Raw genomic sequence first — 19653 nt, 5'->3', positions numbered from 1 at the left:
ATGACCATACAAACCTATACAATCTTGCAATGGGACTGAAGTAACTTTTAATGTTAGATATAAGACATTTACCGTCATAGTGAAACCTTAGGTTGAGAACGGAAGTCAGTTATTTTGTCAGAGATCATAGCAGATGCAAGGTTTGTATAAGTATCAAAAAGTATGTATCAGGAAAAGTAGTTCACTCACAGCATTTTGTTTGGTTGGTAACTAAGTTGTTTGTTCTCAGATAGGTGGTTTTGGGTTTTTTTAAGTCTTTTCATAGAAATCACGTAAATGGGTTTGCGAAATGGAGGTTTTGCCGTCTAAATAAGGTACAGACCTTTAAGCCATGAGGGAAATTTTCTATGATAGTACATGATTTCATGCTAGTAAAGCTTTAAAAAAAAAAAAAAAAAAAAAAAAAAATCTAATTCCGTAATATCTATCCCTTTAGCCAGTAGTACTTATCTTGATTCTCATTATCTTTTCAACTGGAAACCCTTACTTGCTATAGTTTAAACCCAAAATATCTAACTAAGAATAGAAGACCAAACACAAATAAAGATCATGCTGAGACAGCTTTGAGAAGGTTGGTGTATATTATTTTCAGTAATGCTGCTCTTAATATTTCTAAATATTTTCAGTAATGTTCCTCTTTTTAAAAAAAGTGGATGCAGGTGTTTCGAGCTTTTTTGCTTGGTTTTTGGTTTTGTGTACTGATTACTGCTCATCATAAAAGTCTATGTATTTAAAGGAATTTTCAGAAAGTGTTAGGAAGGGTGAGACTATAATTTGATTCCAAGCAAGGAGTTAATTCCTGTAGTTTTAACATAATTTTACAGTACTTAGTGACAGGCTTGCATATGCTGAAGTAACTGATTCAAAAGTATTCTTAAGAAGTATTTAACCCCCATGCTGATTGCATTTAATTTCCATTAGTGCTGGTAGAAGTCAGCTCTGCATTCTAACTGGTTGCTTGCATATCCCTACATAAATACCTGAAAGCCAGTTTAGCCTGGGTTTGTATTACAGTGGAGGTTTATTCCCTATGTGTTTTCACATAGTGTTTTTGTAGATACTTAGGGTATACAGGTGGATGGCAGGAAATTACTAGGGATTGCCTTCAGTGGGAGGAGTTCCTCCTCTTAGTCTCCATCCCTTCCATTACCCCAAAATTATTGGAAGGAAATTCTGTGAAGGGAACTGCCTAGATTGTGTTTCGGCAGCATGAGGTGGATGAATTTGTTTTCCTTCAAAGAAATGTACTAGATTATGATATCAACTAAGAAAAATCAGTCTTAGCAACGATTAAATGTGACTGGGAAAAATTGCTGCGGAAAAAATGCATGCAATAAAGTGATCTGACATGCTTTTCACTGAAGGCCTGATATTTTCAAAACTCAAAGGCTCTTTCAATTGTAAAGCTTGTCTATTAAAATACATTTCTAAAGAATAATATGAATCATACCTCATGTGGTATCCAAATCTGATGGTGTGTGGGGGAGAAAGAGATGGCAAAAATACAAACATTGTACTTGGGTAAGTCAGAACTAAACTAACCACAGGTAATTTTAAAAGCCCTTGTCCAGCATCTCTTCTAAGTGTAGCAGCTAAGTTGGACCGGAATCCTGGCATCTACTGTAGAAGATGAAGAAAGAGACTGAGTACCACTAAGGATAAACTCATTTACGATTTTAAAAGTTAGCTAAGAGATCTTAGATATTTTATTACCAGCTGTCATAGTCTAAACTCTGTCGTATGGAACTTGCACCAGATGAACCTTTGACATAGGTGGAAACTTCTTCTACCAGAGACGGTTTAAAAATAGTGATTATATTTTTGTGACACTTTTACTTACACACGTCCAAAAAAAAAAAAGTGCCCCACTTCATCACTTCAGAGGTGATGTCTGCAGTTGACAGTTGTGTGAAAACTTTTTTGCCTTTTTGTCTGATAGTACTGTTGAATAGAGTACTTCTTTCACTTGTTCTTTAATAGCAAGAGAAAAAATAATAGTAATGTTTTGAGTATCTTATGCATTTAAGAGTATGGCTTTTCTTGTATAGTACTAGAGCTAGTTTGGCTTGAGGACTTTTTCCCCATGTTTACAAGACCAGCTGGTTTTGCACTTTGTAATTGAACAAACTATATGGCTAATAGATGGCAGGAAGTTTTCATCAGTCTTTGGCTCCAGGCACTGTGACGGAGCATATTAGTCAGGCACCGGAGAGGAGTCTCTACGTGCTGATAGAGGCTACCCTGATGAACTACTGTCTGCTGTCTTACGCTGCAGATGGGAACACTCTGAGTCTCAGTTGTTGTGCACTTAGTTTGCACTTATCCCTGAGTTTTGGTATCTTGTTCTCTCCCCGTGTCACGCTCACTCACTTGCTCTTGCTTGGTCTCTCCCTGTCAAGCTTCCTCCTTTCCTCTGGGGTCTGCCCTATGAGTATATAGGATTTAAAGTTGTAAATAGCATTTCATTCTTGAGAATAAAATTACAAAAGTATGTGAAGGAAAATGCATTAAAACTATTCATGACAAGTTCTGAGCTTTTCTAGAGTCACACTTGGCTTAAGGCAGGCTGGCTGTTGTGTGTTTGCCAGCGCAAAAGGGGATGATCTGGGATTGTTTGTTTAGTTTTTCCTTTATTTGGGTACTGGGACATGCCGTGGTACTAGAATGAGCATTTCCTTTGCCTCTATTTTCTAAGGGTTTTGATTAGATTATTAATTTTATTACCTAATTACATAGTAGGCCTTTGCTTTGAACAGGTTTTTCCTATCATAAGTCCCTTAAGATGTTGTGATTAAATCGTACAGTCACAAATTGTTATGATGTTTATCTGCCTTAGTAACGTGAGTGAAATTCTTCATACTTAATAATACTTCAGTTAAATCCAGCACTTTGCTCTTTCTGTCAAAGTTGCAATACTGAGATGTCTAAATAGGTTAAAATGTCTACCATGACCTGTCCTGTAAAAATAGCAAGGTGGGAGCGGGAAATGAAATATATTAAGACATTATTAATATCTGGCTCAATAAATGAATCGGAAGCCCAAGCATGGCCCCTCCCCAAGCAATGGAAGACTGTTTTATTCGTGTTTCCACATTAATTGGCAGAGCTCAGATAATTAATTACAAAACCATTACAAGTATGCAAGTCAGCATCACAATTTGGCCCATGTTATGACAACTACTCAAAAACTGATCAAAACAGATTGTTTGGAAAGATACTGGGTCCACCTGCAAAGTTTTCAAGTAATAATGAATCCATCCTTTTGTGCTAGTAGGTTATTAAATTTTTTTTGGTTTTGTTTTGGGTGAAAAGCCTCCATTGCATTTCAAGGCTGAATTTGTCTGACTTCAACTCCAGTTTCTAGATTTTGTTTTGCCTTACACCACTTTAAATTAGTCATCTGACTTTCTAACCTCCAAGTTCACTTACAGAGTGATTTCAGCAGCTTCAGTTTTCTTTGGTAAGCTGAATCAATTGAGCTCTTTAAGCCTCTTGTCATGAGGCTTGCTTACCGGTGCTGAAGTTGTTTTTTCAGTCATCTTTTCAAACACTACCTGGTATTTTGATAATCCTCAAGATTAGTATTAAAATTAGAGAGACATAGAGGCCAAAAGTAAAGTTTATTTCTATAGGATTTTAGATCAAAAATACTTCAAGCACTGGTGAGATAGAGGTACAGTTAGCTGCTACTTGAAACTGCAAAACTGAAAATTTTTATGAAAGAAGTTGAAATGCAATGACTCGTCAAGCAAAAGAACTGGAAAATGTAAGTGCTGTCGACCTGAAGAGGGCAACACAACACAGCAAGTTTCAGCGTCTTGTTGGCTAGTGCAAAATGCTCTTGAATAGACCTGTGTGTAATACATTATTTAACTTTTTTCTTATTTATTAAAAATGACATTTTCATAAAGGACCTGCAGAAAATAGATCAATTTATTTCTTAAAAACTTCCTTTTACAAAGAAGACGTTTGAGTGAATAGGAAAATAATGTGAAATGATGGTTGATTTGTGTAACAGAGCTGTGCTCAGCTGAATTTCTGTCCTGAAAAGAAAAAAATGGACTCTGATTCATCATCAATTGAGTACACGGAATGACTTATTCTTATAACTGATGGTTCAGCACTGAAGAAACACTAGCACGCTTTATCCAGTTTTAAATTACTTCAAAGTCAAAGCTCTGTGAATGAGAAAGTTTTAAAAGCTTTGGTAGGCAAATATTTTTCCTAGTGCCTTGTTATTGGAAAAAAAAACCCAACCACCCTTCTATCAAGTATTGCATATGGGCAGCATGATCCATAAGTTGCTATGAATACTTGTTTTCTGAACTTGATTGCTTCTGTGCTGAAAGTAATAGCAATTTGACAAGTTGTCACCTTGAGTTGAAGGTCACTGTCACCACAGTTGAGGTTCCATAATGGCATAAGCTTTTCTGGTCTATCTATGTGCAAAGTGAAATGGGCGAGCTCAAACCAATGCTGTTAATGATGACTTTTTTACCTGTTTTGTATTAAGGAATGTCCATGCAGTTCTTTGAAAAGACTTAAGGAAGCCATGTGCAAGATCAGTCTTGTGCCTTTAAGAATCTCAGTACAGGATGGGGGCTGTCAATCAGAGTTTAAAAGAAAAATTCTGAGATTATAAAATGTATTTGTTGTCAGAGATGTGACTAAAGTTTACATAAATATGCCCAAGTTATCTGTAAAACTGTCAGTCTACCTAGTTCAAAGCTATTGTAAAAGTTGCATAGTGCTCAGGGAAGGAGGCGCAGAAGAGATGGGGCTATAAAACCTGGATTTGGGTAGCTTCTCTGAGCCATGGTTGAACTGTTACAGAGCTGGATAGTTTTAAGCTAGCTCAGGCTTGTCAGCAGGAGCTAGAGTAATTCTTCTGAGTTGAATGTAGATGTAGTTTGTATACAAAGAATAAAAGTAGTTTTACTTGTATGAAAAATAGTTGGTTGAGGTTCTGAACTACATTGTAACTAGTTTAAAACAATTTAGGGATATACTAGATACACGCATATTGGGGAAAACTGGGTAGTATTTTGTTTCAAATCCTTTTTTAGCTTATCAGATACTCTTAGATCTTAGAAGAGTCTAGGTGTATCAAAAACCAGTAGCACCTCAGTAGTTAATTTATTAACTTTGTGTAAACAGTCATATAGGGGTCTTTTTGTTAGCAAAAGATAAGTCAAAATACATTTTGAGTTATGATGAAATAATGAACACTTCTGGTGGGGGGGAAAAAAAAATTTTCTATTCCTAATTTGAAAATGCTTTAATCTTACCAAATATCTTATGCACTCCCTAATCACAAATTGGTCGTTACTTTTTTAGCAAATTATTTTTGTATAAAACTCTAATTTATCATCTTTTCTCTGAATTGTCTTATGATAATGAACTTGGATATAAATAAGTTGATGTAAATGTTCAGGCTACAAATTTGAATTTAAACCATGGGGTCTGAATTCTTGTGGCTCTATTTCCCTAAAGTGTTTTATTAAGGTAGTACTCTTGTTTATTTATATATCATCCTAAATTTGTTATGAAAGTTAATATATGCATGCAATTAAAAAAAAAATTGCACTTTTCACCTCAACCTTGAGTGTTAATTCTTAAGAATATGAATATGTTGAGAGGCTGGGATGAAGACAATGAATGAAGCAGTAATTCAGTTGAATTAGGTCTGTGTAGAGTTACTGTTAGATCTTGTAACTTAAATGCAGTGCTCTTTAGTATATTGCTGCCTTTCTTTTGATCATTAAAGCTGATCATTTTACTTCTCTGTTTCACTTAGTTTAGTCAACACAAACTGATTTGCCACTTTCACTACATACTTCGTTATGTGGTCAGGTTCTTATTTTGTAGCAAGAGGGATTTTTGCTACCTGAAACTTGCAATCCGGAGCTGTATTCCTCTGAGATTGGCTCTTGTACTCTGACATAATGGCAAAAAACCCCACCCAGTTGGTGAACTGCTTTGCATTCAGAAAAAGGGGAAAAGCAGATACGGAATTTTTTCTTCAGAGGGATGAAGAATGTCATCTCCGAGGGTTTTTCTGTGGCTGTGCAGCATATGCAGTGCCTATTGCTTAGGAACTAAACTAGAACAAAGCCTAGCCTATGATGATGATGCAAAAAGTTAACTGCATAGATGAAAGTCACAGCAGTACCTGTTTTGATTGTCAATATCAGTATGCCATCTTACTTTTCCTTTACTTATTTTTAAGTAAAATAGGTAAATAAAGCAGGTTAACTTTTGCACAGAATTGAGGATTAGAAAATACAGAAAGTGTTCAGGTTTTTTGGAAAGTACCAAGACTTCTATTTGCACTTTCCAGAAGACTGAAAGCAAACTGTACACAGGTAAATGTGGAATGGAACAAACCTATGAGGAAGTGGGATATGACACCATACTCTAGGAATACATTATGAATTAACAAACAAATTTCTGAAATTTTGCTATCCTTGACTATAAGAGTTTCTTCTAGTTAATCATTATTGTAGAAAACTAAGGAGAATTATTGGTTTTAATGCTTTTAAGTAGATTGAAGGTGTTGTATGAAGTGCTGTACTAGTCATTGCTCTTAAGCAAACAATGTAATGTTTGCTTTTGTGGATGTAAATCCATTTCTAAAGTTGTTTGCTTCGTAGGTAGTCAGTACTTAATTGCTTACTTTTATGTGAGGCTTAGGTCTGCATATGCACATCAGACACTGCAGCTGTGAAAAGCACTATTGATTTGTTGTCACTGACTCTTCAGATACCTTGATATTTTACCAATTTACGAATCCTTTTCTGGGAAGGAAATTTAATGCTTCAAGGCCATGCTTATATTGTAGATGTCTTTGTCTTCTCAGAGCTCGACAAAACTGTCTCTTGGAACTGTTTCTTCTATTTAGTTTCTGTTATTTCTGGCCTTATGCATGTTGCCTGCTATCTGTTCTGTGTGTTATCACTCTTTTGAGTGCTGACTTTCTTCTCCTTCTAGGATCTGTACAATTCACCTGCAGTTAAATAATGCAAATTCAGTTGTTCAGAGAATATAGGGCTACTTTCCCTGCACAAGCAAATTTAACAGATCATTTGAAAGACCAGGCTACATCCAGAATGTGGTTCAGCCATGCTTGTTAGGTATTTTGACGTGAAAATGGTTGTGAATGGTACTTCTGCAACTTTTGGTATGGAACTGGTAACGGAATTTCTGGCAATATATACTCTTGCTAAAAATGACCCACAAGGTATAACAGGACATTTGCTTTGGATAATGTTTGTTCCCGGTTGTCCTAAAAACCTTTGATTTTTGGTACATTCTGCCTGTAGATTTCAATGCCCAGAACTCTATCTGTTTTTCTTAGACCCTTCTTGTAAAGCAGCTGGATCATCACCACCTTTCAAACCTTTGTTCCCTTTTTCTTGCAACACAGATATTGGGTAGCTTTCATAGTATTACAGATGTACTCTTTCCCTGTCAGAAATGTTGTAGTGCAGATGGCACCCAATAAAATGCCTATTTAGAGAAGCAGTTTGAGTTTTTAGATTGTTGTGAAGCAAAATTGCTGCCTCTAGGTAAGGTATCTGCACTGTATTTTGGATTACAGCATGTACCCCTTTAGTTCTAGAGGTTTTTAGCCCTTTCTGGGAAAGGTCACTTAGTTGGATGTATCTGCTATATATCTGCAGATGAAGAGTTTTTCAGGGTTTTTCATTTACTTAGTTACTGATAGGCTTCTTAGAGATCTTGATTTCTCTCTCCTTCCTCTTCTGTGAGAGATCTTTTTCCTCTGTGGGAATCTGTTGAATGAATGAGTCTGTTCTTAGTGTCTTTATGTTACTATTATCTATTATTAAAGCTCCAAGCAATTCTTTAAACCAAAAGGGCTGGACTATACAAGCTTTTATAGATGGTCCATCTTATATCACTACTTATAAGAACAATACCATGTTTTGGACAATCCTAAATACTTAGGGTTTTTCCAGGTCAATATTCAAGATGCTGTGTTGCCAGAGTCTTGTCCATAACTGCATGCATCCCAGACTGAAGCTTTGCTGCATATTTTTGGTGTATTGTGGGCTTTGTCTTTTGACATTGACGGAGGAGAGTCCTTTAGGAGAGTTCTTCATCTGTTCGGCAAAAAAACCCAAAGCACTGGCCACTTCAACACAGCTTTTTTAACCACATGTTCAGTTAAGAATCTTGTCCAAGTTGGTCAGGATACAAGCAAGTATTGATTAGGGCTGAGTCTCCTTCGGCTCTAGCAATATTAGTGGCTGTCTTGCAGACTTACGGAGATTCTTCACACATTTGTTAATTTTTGTCATGTTGTGGAAACCAAAATAACGTGACTTTGGTGGTGCTTCAGCCTTCATTTAACAAAGGACTTTAGGACCATTCTCCAAGTGATCATGCTCTGTAAGGAATACTGCTTGGAGTCACTGACAGCATAATGAGCATTTTCAGGTTGTTCTTTAACACACCTTGAACAGATGTACATTCTCAACCCATCATCTGTCCACTATTTTCGCACAGAAACCTTAAAGAAATATGAAATTCTTGGTTGAGAACTGAAGAAAGAGTAAACTCAGTCCTTCCATAGATGATTTGGCAGCTTGCAGAAGAAAGATTTTCTGTGGACATAAAACATATTTCAAAGAAGAGGAGTTACTATTATATTATCCATATTTCCCAACAGCAATGGAACTTACCAACCAGTTGCAGACTTGCTTAGAAACCACAGTATGAAAATACCTTACTTCTAAAGGGATGTGGTTATGTCGTGGCCTTTCTTAATTTAACAGGTCTGCAACCACTCTAACACACAGTAGGCTCAAGTGTACCCAATGGGACTGAGGTTCTACAATAAGAACTCTTTATAAAACGGGCAGATCCACTTCAGATGGAAGAGAGTACAATCTCTGAACATTTCATAAGGTCTCGGTGTCTACACTCATAAATGTGAAGGTTCTCCTAGATGACCTTTGAATTCAAAGAATACAGGGAGTTCAGCAGTGGAACCTATGGCAAGGAAGGCTAAACGGTATCCTGGGCTGCTTTAGGAGGACTGTTGCCAGCAGGTCGAGCGAGGTCCTTCCCCTCTACTCAGCACTGGTAAGGCCACACCTGGAGTACTGTGTCCAGTTCTGGGCTCCCCAGTACAGAAGAGACAGGGAGCTACTGGAGAGAGTCCAGCAAAGGGCCACTAGGATGATTAAGGGACTGGTGCATCTAATGTGAGGGGAAAAAAAGGCTGAGAGCTGGGACTGTTCAGCCTAGAGAAGAAAAGGCTCAGGGGGGGATCTCATTGATGTGTATAAATATCTGAAGGGAGGGAGCATAGAAGGAGGAGCCAGGCACTTTACAGTGGTGCCCAGTGACAGTACCAGAGGCAATGGGCACTAACTGAAACACAGGAGGCTCCATCTGAACATCAGGAAATTTTTTTTTTACTGTGAGGGTCACTGAGCACTGGCACAGGTTGTCCAGAGAGGCTGTGGAGTCCCCATCCTTGAGGATAGTCAAAAGCCACTTGGATATGGGTATCTGTCTAGAGGTGGCCCTGCTTGAGCGTGGGATTTGGACCAGATGTCCTCTAGAGGTCACTTCCAGCCTCAACCATTCTGGGATTCTGGGATTCAGAATCAACATGCTAGCATGCTGAAAAGCCATTTGGAAAACCCAAAAGATGTTCTGTCAAGCCACAGAAGCTTAAGTTGTTCCTTAGGAACCATTGTTCTTATGAATTCTGTGACAGGCTCCTACTTGATGCTACAAAGCTAAAATCTAGGATTCCTAGAAGGATCTGAGAGAAGTTTGTGCCTTTTCTCTCCTTTATGCCCTTACACAATGTGATGTGAATGTTTGACATGGCCACAAAATCAGCGTGAACAGCATGATGCATCTTTAGAAACAGTTATAGAAACCGAAGCAATGTCTTCTATTCTGAAGTGTTACAATTAAGCCAACCCATTAAATTTTTAATCACTTGAATTTGGTAAAGGATGTGTTATAACTAGGCATATCTTTTTCAGATTAGTAGAACATGTGCTAGGACTTCAACTTCCAAATGTTTTACATGGTTGTAATAACTCATTTTGTTGCTATTACATAAAGCTTTTTCTAAAAGATTGTAAGGAAGCACGTTGCCAGTTTAAATAATATGGAAGAGGGTGGTATTTTAAATGGTTCTTTAATCTTTTTAAAGATGAGCAAGTAATGGCCCTCAACAACATGTGTCGGAGAATTAACTGAAATAGTTGCCATATTTCTCTGTAGGTTTGTAATAATGCTAAATTATTGTTAATTGTGTAGGAAGTTAGGATAGAACTGCAGTTGCTTCATACGGTGTGCTCTGTCCAATGAAAGGCTTCAAGGAAGACATGAGTTGTTGCCCACGCATGATTAGGAGAATAGTCCTTAACCATTCATGAACAAAAATTGTTCAGTATTATTATCTAGACATGACTGTAATAAGCCCTACTACATAAAATTTTAACGTTATTCCAGATGTGTTTATAATTCTAGTTGTGGCTTCAATTTGACTACAGTCTTGACTAAGATACTAGTTAATTCTGGCATTAAGTATTACTTGCATCAGTTCTTGACATAACATTTGCCACATAACATTCGCCACATAACAGACCATAACAAGTTAAAGCTTCCACCAAGGGAACGCATCATGTAGTTGTTCTTGCTTTTAAAATGGTGATCATTAATGTTCAAAAACTGAAGGATTTCCAGCTTGTGTAATACTGTTAAGAGTGCTTTTCAAGAATAATAAAATTTTCACTTTACTTGATATGTGTACAGTTCATGATTTTGACTGCAAGTTTTTATTTTCTTGATCGTGTAAAGTATGCAAATGTAAGAAAATCAGTTTGAGGTACTTTGGATACACACTTCTATATGAGAAAAATTATCCACTGAGTAAGTTTGTATGTCCTTCATGTTATGCAATATTCTTTTAACAGTATATGTTATTTTCATATCTTATCCTTTTCACGTTATTTCAAATCTTAGGAGTAAGAAGATGTATCCAAATACACATTTGTCATGACATATTAAAGCATATGTACAGGTATTCATAGAATTATCTTAAGCTTCAATCTAGTGATATACTTCTACACTACTAATTTATGTGACTGCTGTTAGTGTGAATTAAATGTATAAAGTATAGCCTGTTTGTTTCTTTGTTTTGTTTTGGTTTTTTTGTTGCATGCCTCTTAAAAATATAGGGAGTATAAAGTTCTTGTTCATCACCATAAAGACTTTTAACTTCATGAGGAAACCAAAGCTTCCTTCTCACCACCTAACTGCAGAAATCCTAATACAAACTCAAGAAAAAGTGAAAGGATGCATTTTTTTCTATAGGTTGTAATCAGGTATACATTGTAATTTTTACAGGCTCTGAAAATGTAATTTATTAGAGCGATTTAAAATGTGTTATGGGAAAAACAAGCCATTTGATTTATTCTATATGTTGACTTTACAGCTGGTCCTGCAACCCACATCACATCCTGTCAGTGAGTCAATTTTTCTGGTAATTCTAGATAGGTGTGTTGAGCATGTTTATACTACTTTTCTTTGTCTTACGGTTTTTAGTTACATATTGGACATATAAAACCATTACTTTAAAATTTTTTGAATAAAAGAACTATTAGTTCTATTTTGTAACGTGACGTACCTTATTCTCTGAACAGTGAAGTGACATTGCAGGTAAGCAGTTCAAAATTCTAAATGCTAACAAAAGTAGTGCCAGCCTTATTCAAAGCACACAAAATCATAACTAGAGCATCTATTAGACAGAGTTTGCAGAGACTAATTAAAGAAATACTAGAAATAGTCTTTTAATTTTCTTGGAACGTTGTTCCAGCCCTAACAACTTGGAGAGCAAGTGAAATAGAAAAATCATCAAAGGTATATAATAAAGCAATGGGGTGTCTGAGAGAAGCCCTCTATAGCTTGGAAGATTTGAAGGAGGGGAGAGGAGCAACGATTACAGGATAAAGACCAATCATACTGTCATGTTTTGTGTCTCACATAATAGAAGCTCAAAAAATACTGATGAAATTTGAAAGGTGACAGATTTCAAATGGATAAAACGAGATCATTTCCTTTTTTGTGTGTGTATGTGTGTACTTTAGCTTGTTGAGCCGAAATCAAGGGTGAACTTGCCACCTTACGAAAGAGATGAAGTCTATAGGTTTTTAATAGATGATTGAGGAAGAGCAAGTTCTTTGAAGGTTCTTTCAGTGTGTATATGTATTTCCTACTGAGTTTAACTTTAGCCAGTTGTCCTTCATATAGTCATTGACTGCTTGTGGTGGCATTTGATGTGGAGAGGGGGGTGTTGCTTGAAATGCAGAGGAAGAGAGTTGTAACTTTCGTTTAGTTTGTTTTACTAGGGCTCTGGATGCCTCTTACAATCTACTGTTTTAATGTTTCAAATGAAGGCCAGCCAAGGGAAATGGAGGAGAGCAGTTACTGACTTTTAGCTGAGTCTGTGTAAAGGTATAAAAATAAAGGTTAAATCTGAGTAATCAGTTTGTGAGGTCTACTGTTGAGGGAGTTTCTTTAGTCCCAACTGCACTAATATGCTTTCTAAGAGAATGGTATGTTCCTTCTAGCAAAGAAATTGGCAAGGATAAATTATATGTGCTGTCAACAGTGTAACCAGTGCTTCTAAGGAAATTATTTAAAATAAGGGGACCATGTTCCTTTTAAAAAATAAATAGATAAAAATAAAAAGAGGTATTTTAGTGTGTTTCATTTTGATCCTGGGTGAGCACTGAGTTTCCTGAAGGTAACCTCTCATTTTGTCACTGGAAAGTTCCGCACAGCGTGAAGTGCTGTGCTCTAGAGAGGCAGACACAACCTTGTGCCGTGGCTGTAAATCAGGCTTCGTGTAGAAATAAGTTGGTTTTACTTTCTTTTCTTTTTTAAGTGGGACAAGCTTGTAGAAATACCTTGTTTCGGTATTGTAATAGAATAAATATTATCAGAATTTGAATTTCCACCCTTTTGCGTGTCTGTTGTCATCAGAAAGCAGCGATTTGCAAACAGACCCTTAAAGCATTAGTCGAGAGTGTTGCAGAGTCTTGGGCATTGGAGCAATTAGAAAATAGTTACCTTGTGTCCTTCTCACAAACTAAGCCAAAAAGAAAGGTATAAACTTGAGCCCATCTTTCTCTGAAAGTCTTTGTTGGTTTTCACACTGGAATTGTTTCATTGTAAACCTGTGGGCATAAAAAGTGAGAGAACAGCTTTTCTTGAAACTCCTTGCATTCTGGCAGTTTAAGAGCTCCTACAGAATCTTTGGAGGGAACAGAGATATAGAAGTCAGTTAAAACAGTTTAATAACAGAACTACAAATTCTGTCCACTCTTTTTTTCCCCCCCCACAGTCTGTGGACTGTTAGCATTGAATTTGAGATGTTGAAGTAAAATAATCACTTAAGGAAATAGAGGGAGGTAATTAATAACTTTTTAATGCAGAAATTCAGATAACTTAAGATTTAATAAAGCAATATGAATATTCTGAGTAGCTTATTTACTTAAATTTCTATTTTTCTAGAAGTCAGCTTTGCTGTTACCACAGCACCTATAAATTGAATTTTATATCTACAGCTTGGAGCAAGTCTGTGATGAATAATACAATAATTTTAAGGACAGTGATCCTTGCAGCAGATTAAAAATAGTGGACTAATAAGAAAAAGTGATCCAGGGATATTTTAGAGGCACTTATTAAACTAGCATTCTCACATTAGATTTCTTTCTTTTCTTTTTTTTTTTTTTTTTTAGTTGGTCAATATAGTAACATTGTGTTTTCTCGTATTGTCTGAGGACACTGAACGTAATGCATTTATTTCATGTTTGGCTTTATCACATTCAACTTGGTAAAACACAATGTTCAACTGCGTATAATTTAACAAATATATATGGTGACTAAAATGATTTTCCTCTTCAGAAATCTTTGTGGTAATAATTTCAGAGTCCATGGGAAGTCTCCCTCTGTCTGAGTGATCCCTTTGTATCGGAATTTTCATTTAAATGATCTTGCATTTTGCTTCTGGCAGGTAACTTGCTTTGAGTTGCTTTAATAGATGTATTTTGGAGTATAAGATTTCTGTATCTTACGTAGAGATTTTTAAAAGCCAAAGTCAAAGTGTGTTGTCTTTGGATCATAATAAATGTAAGTATTATAGTTCTGTCTGACATAGTAACCATTTTTGAGTCTTATCATACAAGATATGAAGTGGAAGGAAACATATCACTTCCTTATTTTTTTTTTCCAAAGATCTAATGAAGATGTAAGAATCACAGTTTTTTGCTTTACATATGCCTTGTATCAGAGCAGAATCTGGTTTTTTTCCTTCTGCTTCTCAAACTGCTCTTTGAGTAATGGCAGCTTGTTAAGAAAAGGCTTCCTTCATTTGTGTTGAAATGAATAAATGACCTTTTGATTTCTTTGGGAAGTGGACACAATTTAAGTTTACTTGTAAGTAACAAACATGGATTATTTTACATAAGTTTTTTAAAAAAATCTGTAGGTTTGTGGCTAACTTACTGGAATATAGTGTTTGTGCATAGGTATACTATACTACAATTCAGTAGTGAAATGAAATTACCTTGGTGTTGTGTTTTGGCATTTAAATAACACATTTCAAGTTATGCTGTTAACTTGAATCTCTAGTCTTAGAGTGCATAAGCATATTATTTCTTAGCACACTTTGAAAATACTGTTTCAAGGTTATCCTGACTGAAGCATGAAGTGATTGCTTATAAAATAGTCAATGAAGTAAGAATATAATAATTTTTTGAAATATTTATTGAAGTAAAATACCAAGACTCCAGCTGACACAAATCTTTCAGAATCTATTTATTTAGAAGCATAAACTGGAAGGTATGCTGGGAAATAGCAGCGATTGTGAATAGGGAAATATTTTAAGATTAAAAACGCAAGTTAAAAATAAGATTGGACCACAGGAGAACAAATTAATGTAATAAATAATGCAGTGTCTCGTGTGTTGTGTTTTTTTGTGGTTTTTTTTTTTTAATTTGAGATTACGAATGAAAGGGAGAAGAATTTGAAGTTTAACATCACAAGTTTCTGCCTAGAGTAGTATTTCTTTCAATACATGCTTGCCTAGCTCTTTTTGTAAGCTTTTATTAATTGAATGATGAAATAGGAATCACTTGCAAGTATCAGTTAAGCAGTATTGATATTTTTAGCTACATGATCACCTTTACTCTGTTGCGGAGTTAATTAGGATGTGTGTATCACACTAGATTCTTCTGTCGTCCTAGCATAAGCTTAAGATGTCTTGATAGGTGGAACATAAATTAATACTTCAAAATATTAAATAGATTGTATGAACAAGAAATATGCAGGAAAGTGCAGAAAAGGACTGCTATAGATATTGGCCAGTTATTTGTAAAGAAATACTTTGCAGCATTTAATTTACCTTATAAAATTGATTTAATCTATTTGAGTTACACTGGCCATTGCAAAAGCAAATGGTTGAGTTTTAGTTTTGCTTTTGTTTAAGAAAGAGCATGACTGGAGATAGGGAGCTTAGAAGAGCAGCACTGAATGGTGGGGGAAGAATTAGGTCTACATACACACAATTTTTCTTATAACGTATTTTATTATCTGCTGTGATCACCAGCTTATGCAGCCTGCGGGCATCCCAATAATGCAGAATAATGAATGTGAGTTGGACTAAATCTGCTCTTAGATTTCTTTACTGTATAGTCTGTTTGTTTTCTAGTTGATGATAGTCTAGTTTGTTTTCTAGATGATAATAGTCAATGTTTGCCCCACTCTGCAAATGTTCTACTCCCTCCTATATCACTGGTGCTATTTGTTGCACAGACTGCCTTGATGTCTTGTTTTGACCATCTAATGCTAGCTGTTTACATATGTAAAAGCTCTCTCTGATGTGGTATTTTTCATTCATTGGTAATTTTTTCCAGAAGCCAGTCAAATGTTTCTATTGACCTTATTCTGCAGGTATCAGGATATATGAAATGAGCTTAAGAGCCAAGTAACCCCTCTTAATATGTGACTAGTTTCTGAATGAAAGTCAAAATACACAGCAGTTGAAGCAACTGTAGATAACATTATTAAAATCGTAAAACTTGGGACAAGAGGTAGGGCAAGTTCAGGAGGGCCACCTTAAGCTAGGTCCTCAGAACTTGCTTTTTCTACACACCCAGAAATAGTTCTTTCCCATTCTGACACAAATTCTTTCTTACCTGAGTTTATTGGTGATTTTCAGTCTTAGCTGCCACCTCCATTTAATCTTTCAGTCTGATAACCTGCCTGTCTAGTTTCCAGTGAGTGGAGTCTTTTTAAAAAACAAAACAAAACAGAAACATTGCTTGTGCCTTTTCCACAACGAAGTACTCGGTGATTCTGGTCTAATATTAAGCAAAAAGAAGCCAAAGATACACACCCGGAAATACCAGCAGAAAAACTGTGTTTTGGCACCGGTGAAAGAGCAGTATTTCAGATGGGGCTTTGCAGTATCTTGCTTTCAGATAGGCATGGTATTGTGATGGTTCTGTGACTACAGCAATTCGTCATCTTTTCAATTAGTCACTTTTTCATTGTGCATTGAGATTTTTAATTGAAAACATTTCTACAAAGCAGAAGACATCTTAGAAAATATATGGAAAATGTACTTTTGAGTAACTATTTAATAAAATTTACATAATTAATTTTATTTTCAGAGAGTAGTTAATTTTCCTGTACTTCCTTTTTCTATAAAATAAGTCATTATGCAAACTCTTATTATTACTTTTAAAGCTTCTTGGTTGAGTTTAAATCAGTTTAAACAAGATGATAAATTTAAATTATGAGAAGGGTTTTTTTTAGTGTAAAGTGGTTCATTACAAAACAGCACAGACTATGAACTTGACAAGTTACTGAAAATATGATAGAGTATGTAGGGAAGTCTCAAGTTTTACGGTTTTAGGCTGCCAGCTTATGCACATGTGGGAATTGTAAGGAATTCTTTTTTTCCTTTGTGGGTTCAATATGTATGGTAACTTCTATTTGTTTGAATACTGTTAGAGTAGCAGCAGTGTGTTTAGGCAGAAAATCCAGATCCCTTCCTCTAGATGGAAATACTGGTAACCCTGTGATTTTTCCAGATTAAAACCCAGCAGTTCATGAGTTATGTTTTTCATTTTAAGATGCATCCTGTATAAAATATCTGACTAATTAAATTGTGGATTTCATGGAGTGTTTGATGTTCTGTTGATTCTGAAAAGGACCAGGCAAGCTGACTACTCTTTTTTTGGCAGGATGATAGGGAAGAAAGAGTTGTAATTGCTAGCATAATATGTAACTATATAGTTCGTCTCTGATCCTGTGAGGCTTTATGCTGCCTTAAAGGGCCTCTTAAAACTTTCCCTCACCTATAACTCTTCTCAATGCCAGTATCCCTGAATAGGTAATTTTAATCTATTTTTTCTCACTGTAGTGTAATTTTGTTTTTATTGTCACTTTCCTATCACTGTTATTGTTTAAACTTTCTTTAAAAAGAGTAAAGTCTTCATTTGTTCTGCAAAGCACAAGATTTGTGGTGCTAGTAGTAGTATAGAAGAATGAGAAATTTCAGTTGCAATATATAAGTCCAACTTTCTAGAAATTATATTAACTTAGAGTTGAATATTTGCTGTCATAAAAATTTGATGGTTTGATACTAAGTTGTGGACATGATCAGTATAAAATGCACTGCAAATTTTGGGCCAGGTGATTGTCTTCATATGCTCATATACTTGAAGGTATTTCCTTTGTAGATCTGTCATCAGCAATTACTGATTGACTCTCACCTGTTGTATCCTGCAAATGCATCCGGCATCTTTTGAACAGCTCACAGCTACACTGGGGCTAGACTGTAAAATAAAATAATTATCATAGCTTTAACAGAATATAGCACTTTTTAAATCTTAGTAGGAAAAAATGATGGATACTGTACAAATACATGCTTTAGGCCTGAAGTAGATTATGTAAAATCGTCAGTTAACAGTTATGCAGTGATATCTTTGGATTAGATTACAGGTAGTACTGTTTTGCATGATTGATTAAGCAAATATTGTACAAAACACAACATTATGTAAGCAATTACTCATGTTGGCTATTCCTTCATGTGGTGTTGTAGTAAATACTAGAGTAGAAAGCTGTAGTCAAGTTGGGCTTGTATTACTAGCTACCACACTTCAAAAGGGGTGATGGTAAGATTTTTCTAAAATGATTTATGCTCCTATATGACTAAGATCCTTTGAAAAGTTATCCTATAAACATTCTAGGTTGTAGGATGGGACTTTTCTTTGGACTCTTTTAATGCATAAAGCATCTGCTGCATGGGGGGGAAGAAGTATAAGCGTGTTGGGGTAATACTCTGCCTGTAGGATTACATTTGTGAACCACAATCTTTGTATAAACAATGTGCAGTTACTGTTGTCATTTTAACGTTGATGGAGACCAGTGATTTTTATTTACATTACCACGTCTGTATTGCTCAACACTTAAAATATAAAATATAAAATTGAATTAATTTTCTATAACGTTTCATGATAGCAGCTGAGGATATTGCTTTGCTCAGTCAGCAACTATGTGGGAGATTTTAGAAAATATATCTTCGGCTTTTCCCTCTTGGCATTAAATTATGATAACTAGGAGAAAAATTGATTGTAATTTATTAATAAATAATGAGAAACTGCAGTATGCACTTGGGAAATTCTTATCTTAAAAGTCTATTGATGATAGCCACCTCTGCCTGCATCCTTCTGGTGTTTATTTCCACTTCTGCTTCAGATGGTAAGCACTTGGGAGCTGTGATTAGACTTCTGTGAATAATTGATTTTTTTTTTTTTTTTAATAAACTTGATAGAAAATTGTTTTGGCTATAACAGTGTTTTAGGGTTTTTGTCTTTTTTAATGTTTTGGAGGTACACTTCTTCAATATAATGTGCCAGAGTTCACTTCTCAAGTGTGGATCTGTCTGAGGTGGATCCTGCTGGCTGTGTGCCTCCCACTGTTTCTCAAGTGTTCAGACATTTCATTAGTGCTGTTTGTATCCATGTTCTGCTGCCCTGAGGACATAAGAGAATGACTACAGCAGCTAGTCAGCTCCTTCTGATCAGTCTTCATAGGAAAGCTGGAAAAATACTATTTTTCCATTTTTTGAGACTGTTGGCAAGAAGTAACGAGTAGCTGTTATCAACAGTTCTGCACTGTACTGCCCTGAAGTTACTTTGAGGTAGTGTACCACTCTTACGAAAAGACTCCTTGCCCTGCTGTTTCAGGGAGGTGAATGACAATTAAGTTGTCATGGTTAATCTACTGCTTGTGGCTTTTCAGAGACCACATCATAACTTCCTTTCAAAATTAATTTTTAACTTAAAAATTTTTTACTATACTTTTTTTTCCCCAAAGAAACCTCCACCAGGAGATAAAATACTTCTTGATGTTGAGTTGTGCTATTTATTTTCCATTTTTTAATTGCCATAGTAGGACAGGAACCACTTTGAGTGGTAGAAAACTAAATTTGGAAGGGGCAGTGGCTTGTATTGCTTTTTCCAATTAAGATAGTATGTGATGAAAGTGTAATTTACTGGAGCCCAGTCACCTGTAAAGCAGGCCACA

The 19653-nt window shown here is 35.7% G+C and overlaps 1 protein-coding gene across 2 annotated transcripts in view; it reads left to right on the top strand.

The window, feature by feature from the left end:
• Positions 1–19653, top strand: part of ATG5 (autophagy related 5) — an 84645-nt gene that overhangs the window by 37538 nt on the left and 27454 nt on the right. The window lies entirely within an intron of this gene.

The sequence above is a fragment of the Aptenodytes patagonicus genome, chromosome 3, assembly GCF_965638725.1.
Source record: "Aptenodytes patagonicus chromosome 3, bAptPat1.pri.cur, whole genome shotgun sequence".
Lineage (NCBI taxonomy): Eukaryota > Metazoa > Chordata > Aves > Sphenisciformes > Spheniscidae > Aptenodytes > Aptenodytes patagonicus.
This window is presented reverse-complemented; position numbering and strand designations above follow the sequence as displayed.